General features: G+C 48.6%; 1 protein-coding gene across 2 annotated transcripts in view; it reads left to right on the top strand.

Annotated features, from left to right (window-relative positions):
- Positions 1–7,789, top strand: part of TMOD1 (tropomodulin 1) — a 27,131-nt gene that overhangs the window by 621 nt on the left and 18,721 nt on the right. The gene's annotated exons all lie outside the window — the stretch shown is intronic.

A 7,789-nucleotide genomic window follows, 5' to 3' on the forward strand; every position in this document is an offset into this window, starting at 1 on the left:
CGCGTGTCCGCGGCAAATCCTGGCGGGGATCGGGCGTGCTGGCACGGTGGGAGGAGAGGGCTCTGCACGGCGCTGAGCGGGTTGCAGAGGGCACCGAGAGTTCTTTACTGCTTTTGCTTGCGCTTGCAATCCAAGGAGCTCTTCTAGGAGATGGTTTTCCAGATATTGAATCGCTAGAAAGCTACGCTGCTTTTGTTAGGGAAAAGTGGAAATTAGCAGGGGGAAATGTTCCTTGAGGCCATTTGTTGTACTTGCCTTGGCCCTACTTTCTCCAGCTTGAAATAGTCACTGCCTTGAAAAGCATTGCCTATGCTAAAGATAACCTTACTTCACTCAGATGGACACAGCTTCTGCCCTCACTCTGTGTTCATCTATTGCCCTCTGCTTTTTAAATAGTCATGGATGGTTTGTTGGGCAGAATCCATAGCCCTCTGCCTCCCTTCAGAGCCAGCTGCTCTCCCCTTATGTGGAGGTCCTTTCTACTTGCTTTACATCTTTCCTTGGGTGTTGGGCCTTGAGCCCAACAAGGGTGTTCAGCCATGTGGCTGAAGTTGTTTTTAAGTGTTTTCATTTTTTTTAAAAAATCCCTTTCTTATGTGTGACCTGCCAGATCATGCAGCAGTGAAGAGTGACTTCCTTGTTTCTCGTCCAGATTTGTGCTGAAAGGTGGCACCCTTTCTCAGAGTATCTGATAGATCAAATACTGGACAAGCTTTTTGGGCCCAGAACCCCTACTTCAGGTTATAGTAGTGAGCTCTTTTGCCCTCTTGAAAGGAGGAGCTGGGCTACAACATGGAAGCCAAGCACCACCTTGCTCGCACTGCAGTGCCCAAAGCCAAATGCTTTTTGCAGTGCTGTCTCCTGACAGCCTCTGTGCCTGTTGCCCTGATGCACACACAGCTGGGTATTCCAACCAGGACACTGCATCACAGGCTTACTGCTTCTCATTTCAAAATCTCTGTTTTCCCCCTGTCAGGGCTCTTCCCCCACCCCTTCTTCAGCACTGCATTGTTTTCCAGCCTGACTCATCTTGTTCTTCACACACTTATCAGCTGTGATGGTCTGCTGCCTTTTCTCCAGATACTGTGGTTTTGCATAATATTGGAAATATGTTCCTTCCCCCCCATCCCCTACTGTATTTGGGAAAGCCAAAGAGATATAGAAACAGTCTGGTCTATCTCATTACTGCTTTTCTTTGCCCAAGTTTTACTTTCGTTCACCCAAAGGACCATTTGATTTATCTTTACAAAAGATCCTGAATTAACCCTTTGTAAGAAGCACCAGTCCTCTATTGCCAGATGTGTAGCTCCTATTCCCCAGAGCAATGTGCTACTAAATGTAGTGTTTGCAGGTGAATTGTGCTTTTCTGTGTACTGCTTTGCTGTTTTTCAGGTGTGTAGAGTTTTTGTGAAAGCACAGCTAGGAAACTGCGATCTGCCTTCTGACTTTTTTTCCTCAATAGCTGACAGTCATTTGCACATCGTGAGCTAGGAAGACTCACTCCTCTGATCAGGCAGAGACCTGTCGAGAAAATGTCTTCACCTGATAAAATTACCCATCTCTTGGGGCAAACAGGACAGAAAGTTGTGTTCCATGACTCTGTGGTGCTAAATGCCCCATGTTCTTGGGCACGTGAAGGCAGCACCACGGGACACTCTGTGGCTCTGCCGCCCATCCCCAGCTCACAGCAGACCCCTCCTGAGATAGGGAGGTTCTGGCTTCATATGGCCTGTGTCTGCAAATCCCCAAAGATGGAGATTCCCCCCTTTCCTGAAGCCTTGCCTTAGAGCTGCATCGCCCTCCTGGGAGGGAATTCTTCCCACTTGTTCATGGTGAATGAGATAAACACATAAAAGAGGTTATCCTGAGTCAGGCCAAAGTCTGTACATCCCAGGACACTGTGGCTGGCAGCAGCCTGGGGAAAGCTTGGAAGCAAGGTTGCAGTGGTTGCTTGCCCATGCAGGCTCTGTGCAGCTTGGTAGCTCTCCCAGCTGGAGCTGGTTTCCTTGCTTCTGCAGGCCTTGCACGATGGCGTGAGGGTCTCACCTCTGTTAGTGCCTCATTCACGTTTGGTGCACATTGTACACTGCATACTCACTGCTGCTGGAACAGTGCCCATTTGGCTTCGGTGTTAATTAAGCATCAGCCTGTCTGGGGCTGATTAGCTGCACCTTGGTGGGGCAGTTCCCTGCCATTCCCTGTGCTTCAGCCACACTAGCAGCAGGGTGGGATTGGGATGTGCAGGCATTCATGTGTTACTAACAGCACATTGTGCTTTGGTCTGGCACTCTGGCAGGGCTCCTTCACAGGACATGGCCATTGCCTGCCTGAGGGTCTGAGGCACTGCTCAGTGCAGGACAGGAGCCTTTCTGCTCCAACATTCACAATGCACCCATCAGGCTCCCCGCAAAACCAGAGTGTGCCACAGAAACAGGGGTGTCCATCTGAGGACTACGAAAAACTCAGGCAAGAAACCCAGGATCACTTTCCAGAGGAGATTGTGGTGGCTGTGAAGCTTCCAAGTGGAAGGATTCAGGTTACAGAGGAGGAACTGAGTGCAGAGTGTCACTAATGACCCAAGTATGCCCACATGCTTTTCACAGGGATTAGTAATTAAGCAACTCAGTGCATGCCAGGTGCATGAGACAACCTCACCCCAAATAGGAGAACACATAACTGTGTTTACAAGTGTGTGTCTTAAAAATATGTGAAGTGGGGGAGATACAGCTGGGATGCTTTGTGTTTGGGCTTTGTTAGATCTTGGCCTGGTCACCAAACATCCAGGCTATTTTCTGATGAGAAAGACCACTTGGTGAGCGCCAGTATTGAGTTGTGTGGCTTGCAGGCTGCAGGGCTATTGACAAGAGGAGACCCAGGAGATAGAGGCAGTTTCTGGATATTGGGTTAGGAGTTGGCTGAGCTGAGAAGACTGAGGAGAGTGCAAGCAGTGTGAGACTTTCCTCAGCATTAGTGGATAAAGGGAGAGGTTACTTAGCTTGAGCACAAGGAGCCTTCCCTAGGGTGTGCATGACCTCAGACAACAGGATATTTGATGTGGAGCTGTCAAGGATGGGAATGTCAGCTCTGACATGAGATATCCATGGGACTGAAGCTGCATCATCAGTAAGTCTTGCCTGTGGCCTATTGAACTTTACTGCTGCAGGGGTTGAGTGATGACGGTAGCCGCAGATAGTGTTACGTGTTCTGCATGGCTGGTATGTCACTGCAAGAGTCACAAGTCATGTGCTTTAATAGACCCAAAATCCTTTCTTCCAGATGTTTCCTCTCAAATATGAATTTCAGGATGTCTTAGATTAAGAGCTGCTTGTTGGGAGGAAGCCTAGATCTTCTTTGGAGAAGTTTCAGTTCCCTGAAGGGACAGCAGATTGGTTGTTGGATTTACTTAAGAATGAGCCTCTCACAGAGAGGCTGAGAGTGCCTCAGTCTTTCTTGTTGATGGCTGACTTGCCTGGAACAATGAGAGTGTGTGCTCTGCTTTCTACATCTGACATGGCAGAGCTTCTCACCATCTGGAGCATCCTCTGTCTTTTCTCTGTCCACTCTCCTCATCCAGAACACAAATTTGTGTTTTTTCTTCTTTAAAAATCATTTCCCTTTAGGCAGAACATGACTGACTGCAGTTGGATTCCTCTGCAGCCTTCCTCTCACCCAACTGAATAAGTCCAATTCCTTTTGCTTGTTCAGCTTGGAAAGACCTGTCTTCTACTAGAGGACATCAAATTGCAAGCAGCATCCATCTGCATCTCAGCGGTGCTTAGCAGAGGGTCCCCTTTGGTCTCCCATGTGGATCTCCTGGCTAGACACTTTCTAATGCAGCTTGGACTCCAAGCCCAGGGCAGAGTCTATCGAAAGCCTTTTGTAGCTTTAACTAGAGTTTTCATCATCTTGTACATTTAAGGTGGTGATGCAGGGCCTAGACAGGCCAACAGTACTTGATGCTGTAGCCTGGGTGTGTGTTTATGGCTTGTTAAAATGGTGCTTTCCTCTCTAAATAGAAAATGAGATCTGCTTGAAAAGAAGTCTACAGAAATGTGTAGGAGGTTGTTACCTTAAGGGACTGGTCTTAGGCATTTATCTTCCTTTCATTTTAAGAAGAACAATGTACGTTTGAAGTGGAGTCAACTTTTGAAGGTCTGTACCTCAAGTGCAGGGCATGTAGTCGCTTGCAAAGCCACTACTGGGCTCTGGTAGTGTCTGTGAGAGAAGGGACTGTGGGGCTGAGGTGTGATGTTGGTACCTGTGTGCTGGGAGGAGACACATCTGTACCAGCACAGCTGCACTGACTTCCCTCGTGGGCAGGGTGAATCGTGGTCACAAGCACCCACCAGTGAAGACTTCTGCTGTGTGTGGATGTGTGATGACACTGGGGATGGATCCAACTCCTCCTCTGCTCTTCTCTGCTCTGATTTCTTACTGGGTCTTGCACAATTCACATAGATCACATTTTTAGATGTGGTCTCAGTAGGAGCTGATGTGCATCTTTCCCTTCATTGCTGCTGGATCTGGCCATAATTTGTTGGTCAGTTCTTGAAACTGCAGGAGCTGGTTATGTCTGGTTGCCCAGTGACTCAAAAAGCAGAGTTGCCCATGGAGTCATCAGCACCCAATTATGTTGGGATGCAAGCTCAGGGTTTGAAAATTGTCCCAGGAGGAGAGAATCAGCAGGGACTAGCTTTTTGGTGGATTGATCTCCTTCTTCTCTACATCCCCACCATGTCTGCTCCAGCACTACATGTGTAACAGCTACCCCTTCTCCGAGTGCTTCTGGTAACCCCACCTGGCCTTAGACCACTGTGCAAGTGCCCCAGCTCTCCTTCATTGCCTGGCTATCAGCCAGAGAAGATCTCTAGGCTGACAGACCCTTTGCACACGTGTGCAGCTTCCGAAGAAATAAGGGTCTGAGTCCTGCATGAGATTTCATTAAGGTTCACTACTGGCTTTAAGGTTTGTCACCACGTAAGGACTGGCCACATAAGAACACACTTTTTGTTTAGAAAAAAGCTGGAGGTTATTTGTTCCTCTCATCTGCACAGCATGCATCTTGGATCTGCACCTGGATAACTCACTGAGATTTAAGTGTATGCACACAAAGCACCTGGTTTCTCTTGAATTTATAGGAAGTGGTCACTTGAGGTATGTATAGCTCCTCCATCAAAAAACACCCCAGACATTGGCATTTATCTTTTAAGTTATGCTGCAAGTAAAGGAAAAAAATTATTGTAGCAACTATCAAGGGGATAGTTGATATTGGTTTGTTATTTTTATACTGCAAAATAATAATTCTGAACTTTGACTCAGATTTATACTTAAGCTGTAAAAAAAAAATCTCATAAATCAAAACTCTGTGTGAGTCAAACAGGAACAGTTTTCAAGTCATCCCTCATGATATGAATTCCTGCCTTCACTGCTTCTTAAATACAGCTTTCATCTTGAAAGGACTTCTGTCTTCAAACTTGGCAGTTTTTTCAGGAATCATCAATAGCTATGCTGGTCATGCTTGGCTACCTCCTTATCCCAGAATCCAAGCCCCATGCTCTGCTTTCACATTTCAGAGCACAGAAAAGGTTTTGTGGTAGATTCATGGGCTGTCTGGGGCGAGGATGTTAATTTTTTTCAGACGTGGCTCCCGTTGTGTGGCAGAGTACACAGAACTCCTGTCCTCTGCCTCTGGTGGTTGTTGGGTGTGGCGGTGGCCAGGGATGCCCCAAACCCTCCCACGTGCCGAGCCTTGGGCACGCAGCAGCCTGCACAGACCCCCGGAGCCAGGCTGGCAGGGCTGATAACGGAATTTATCCTTGGAAAGCCTCGCACCTCTGCTGAGCTGAGTTGCTCTTTCTCCCTGTGTTTTGATGAAGGGAAATGCTTTCTGTGCTGTCCTGGTGCTGGCGTGCTGGACATGCGGGAGGTTGGGTGGGGAGGGGCTGGGCTGCCCGGCACAGCGCTTGCCAGGTGTGTCGCCTGGCAGGCCTGACACAGCACCCGTGGCTTCCCCTGTGACATTTTTGTATTTTCTTGAAATTTGTCTTGCTGCTGTTCCTGTCCCTTTACCCAGTTCTCCCTCTCCTCATTTGTTCTTTTCCCTGGGGCTGTCAGACCACAGGGAGATAATCCAGCAGACCCTTCCATTCAGCAGCACAGGTGCTGCTCCACAGCCTTCCTGGCAGCCTGCTGTAGCCTGAGCCCGCTGCTGCCCTGCTCCTGCCCTCCCTGCTCGCCCACCTGAGGAGCACAGCCAAGCACTGATGCCTGCCTTCGGAGGGTGGTGAAACAGTGGGCCCACGTGGGCTGCTTTCCCGGATGGATTTCCACCGCTTTCCTGGGCAGACGTCAGTGCTGCTCTCAGGTTTCGGCACCCCAAAAAGGCCATGGCGCTGCAGGGGGCTGTACCAGTGCAGAGCCCTCTGAAAGGATTATTTCCAGTGTTGTACAGGATGCTTTTCATTTTCACTTATTTTCAGCATCCATTTGTTTGCTCAGCACTTTTGAACCCTTCAGAAAGAAACTGTTCTATCCCCCTCATGAATCAGCAATGTTGTTTTGTTTTGTTTGTTTTGTTTTCCCATATTCATGGTGAGAACAGTCTTTCCTGTAGATGAGCTTTTATTATCTCCCAGCCAATTCAATTTTTCTCCTTTAACAGTTTTAATGATTGTTGTGCATTCCAGCCTGTGGGCTGCTCAGATTTATTAAGTGCAAGTGCTTGGGCTGTCTTCCTGTGTGACTTACAAGTACTTTGAACAAAGAGACCTAATATCTTGCTATCTTTGTAATCTATATGAATTTCAATTTTTTGAGGACTTAAAGTTGCAACAGTGTCAGCTCTGTGCAGTATCTCTATAATGCACTTATATTCTTTTGTGATGCTTCCTTACCTGACTGAATGAAGAGTGATAGGGTTAATGAAAAAGAGTGAGAACTCAAGTGCTGAAGGATCTTGTTGTTTAGTTTGAGCTCAGGTGAAGGTGGAACCTGTGTTAAACCATGCTTGTACTCTGGCACAAGTCACGGAGAACCGTTTTGTGGTGGTGGGTGTTCAGCACTCTGTACAAACAAAAACAATTTCACTTGGGCAGAATTTACCTGCTTTCTTATCACTGGCAGTTCAAAGCCCTCTTCCATTTACAGCAGATAGGCTGGTTTGCTTCTTCTCCCAGCACTCATTAACAAGATAGGGTAGAGGGGGCCTGGGATGTAGAGATAAGGGAGCGCCAGTGAACACACTGGTCCTGGTGGCTGTGCTGGAGGAGACGGAGCTGAACGGCTGGTTCTGCAGGCAGGGGAGCAGCACAGAATGTCCTGCTGCCACGGGCAAGGCTGCTCCTCTCAGTGAGCAGTGCCCTCAGTGTGCTCTCCGTGGGAAATGTGCGAGGTGCTGGCACCGTCCGGCTGCACCAGCGATCTGGGAGGGCACTGTGTCCCCCGACACTTCTCTTTGGGGTACGTAGCAAATTAAATTCTCTCCATGGGGATTTCAGCTGCGTTTCAGTAGGCTCTGCACCTGTCTTCAGCCCTCAGGGCCTTTGCTATATGCAGCCTCAGCTCCATATCTCTGCAAGATGCTTTGAAACCTGAGGCGTTTTCCAGAAGCATTGCCTGCGTGCACTGACATCCCGTGTCTGTCCTGCCTCTTGGTGCTGACATCTCTGTTCTTCTGGAGGGAGGCAACAAGGTCACCCTGCGGGGCCACACTCTGCTCCCAGACAGGCCCCTGCTTGCAGTCTTGCCTGCATTCCTGGGAAGGGTCTGTGGCTGCCTCTGGGAAAAGCTG

Source organism: Geospiza fortis, unplaced genomic scaffold (genome assembly GCF_000277835.1).
Source record: "Geospiza fortis unplaced genomic scaffold, GeoFor_1.0 scaffold240, whole genome shotgun sequence".
Classification (NCBI taxonomy): Eukaryota; Metazoa; Chordata; class Aves; order Passeriformes; family Thraupidae; genus Geospiza; species Geospiza fortis.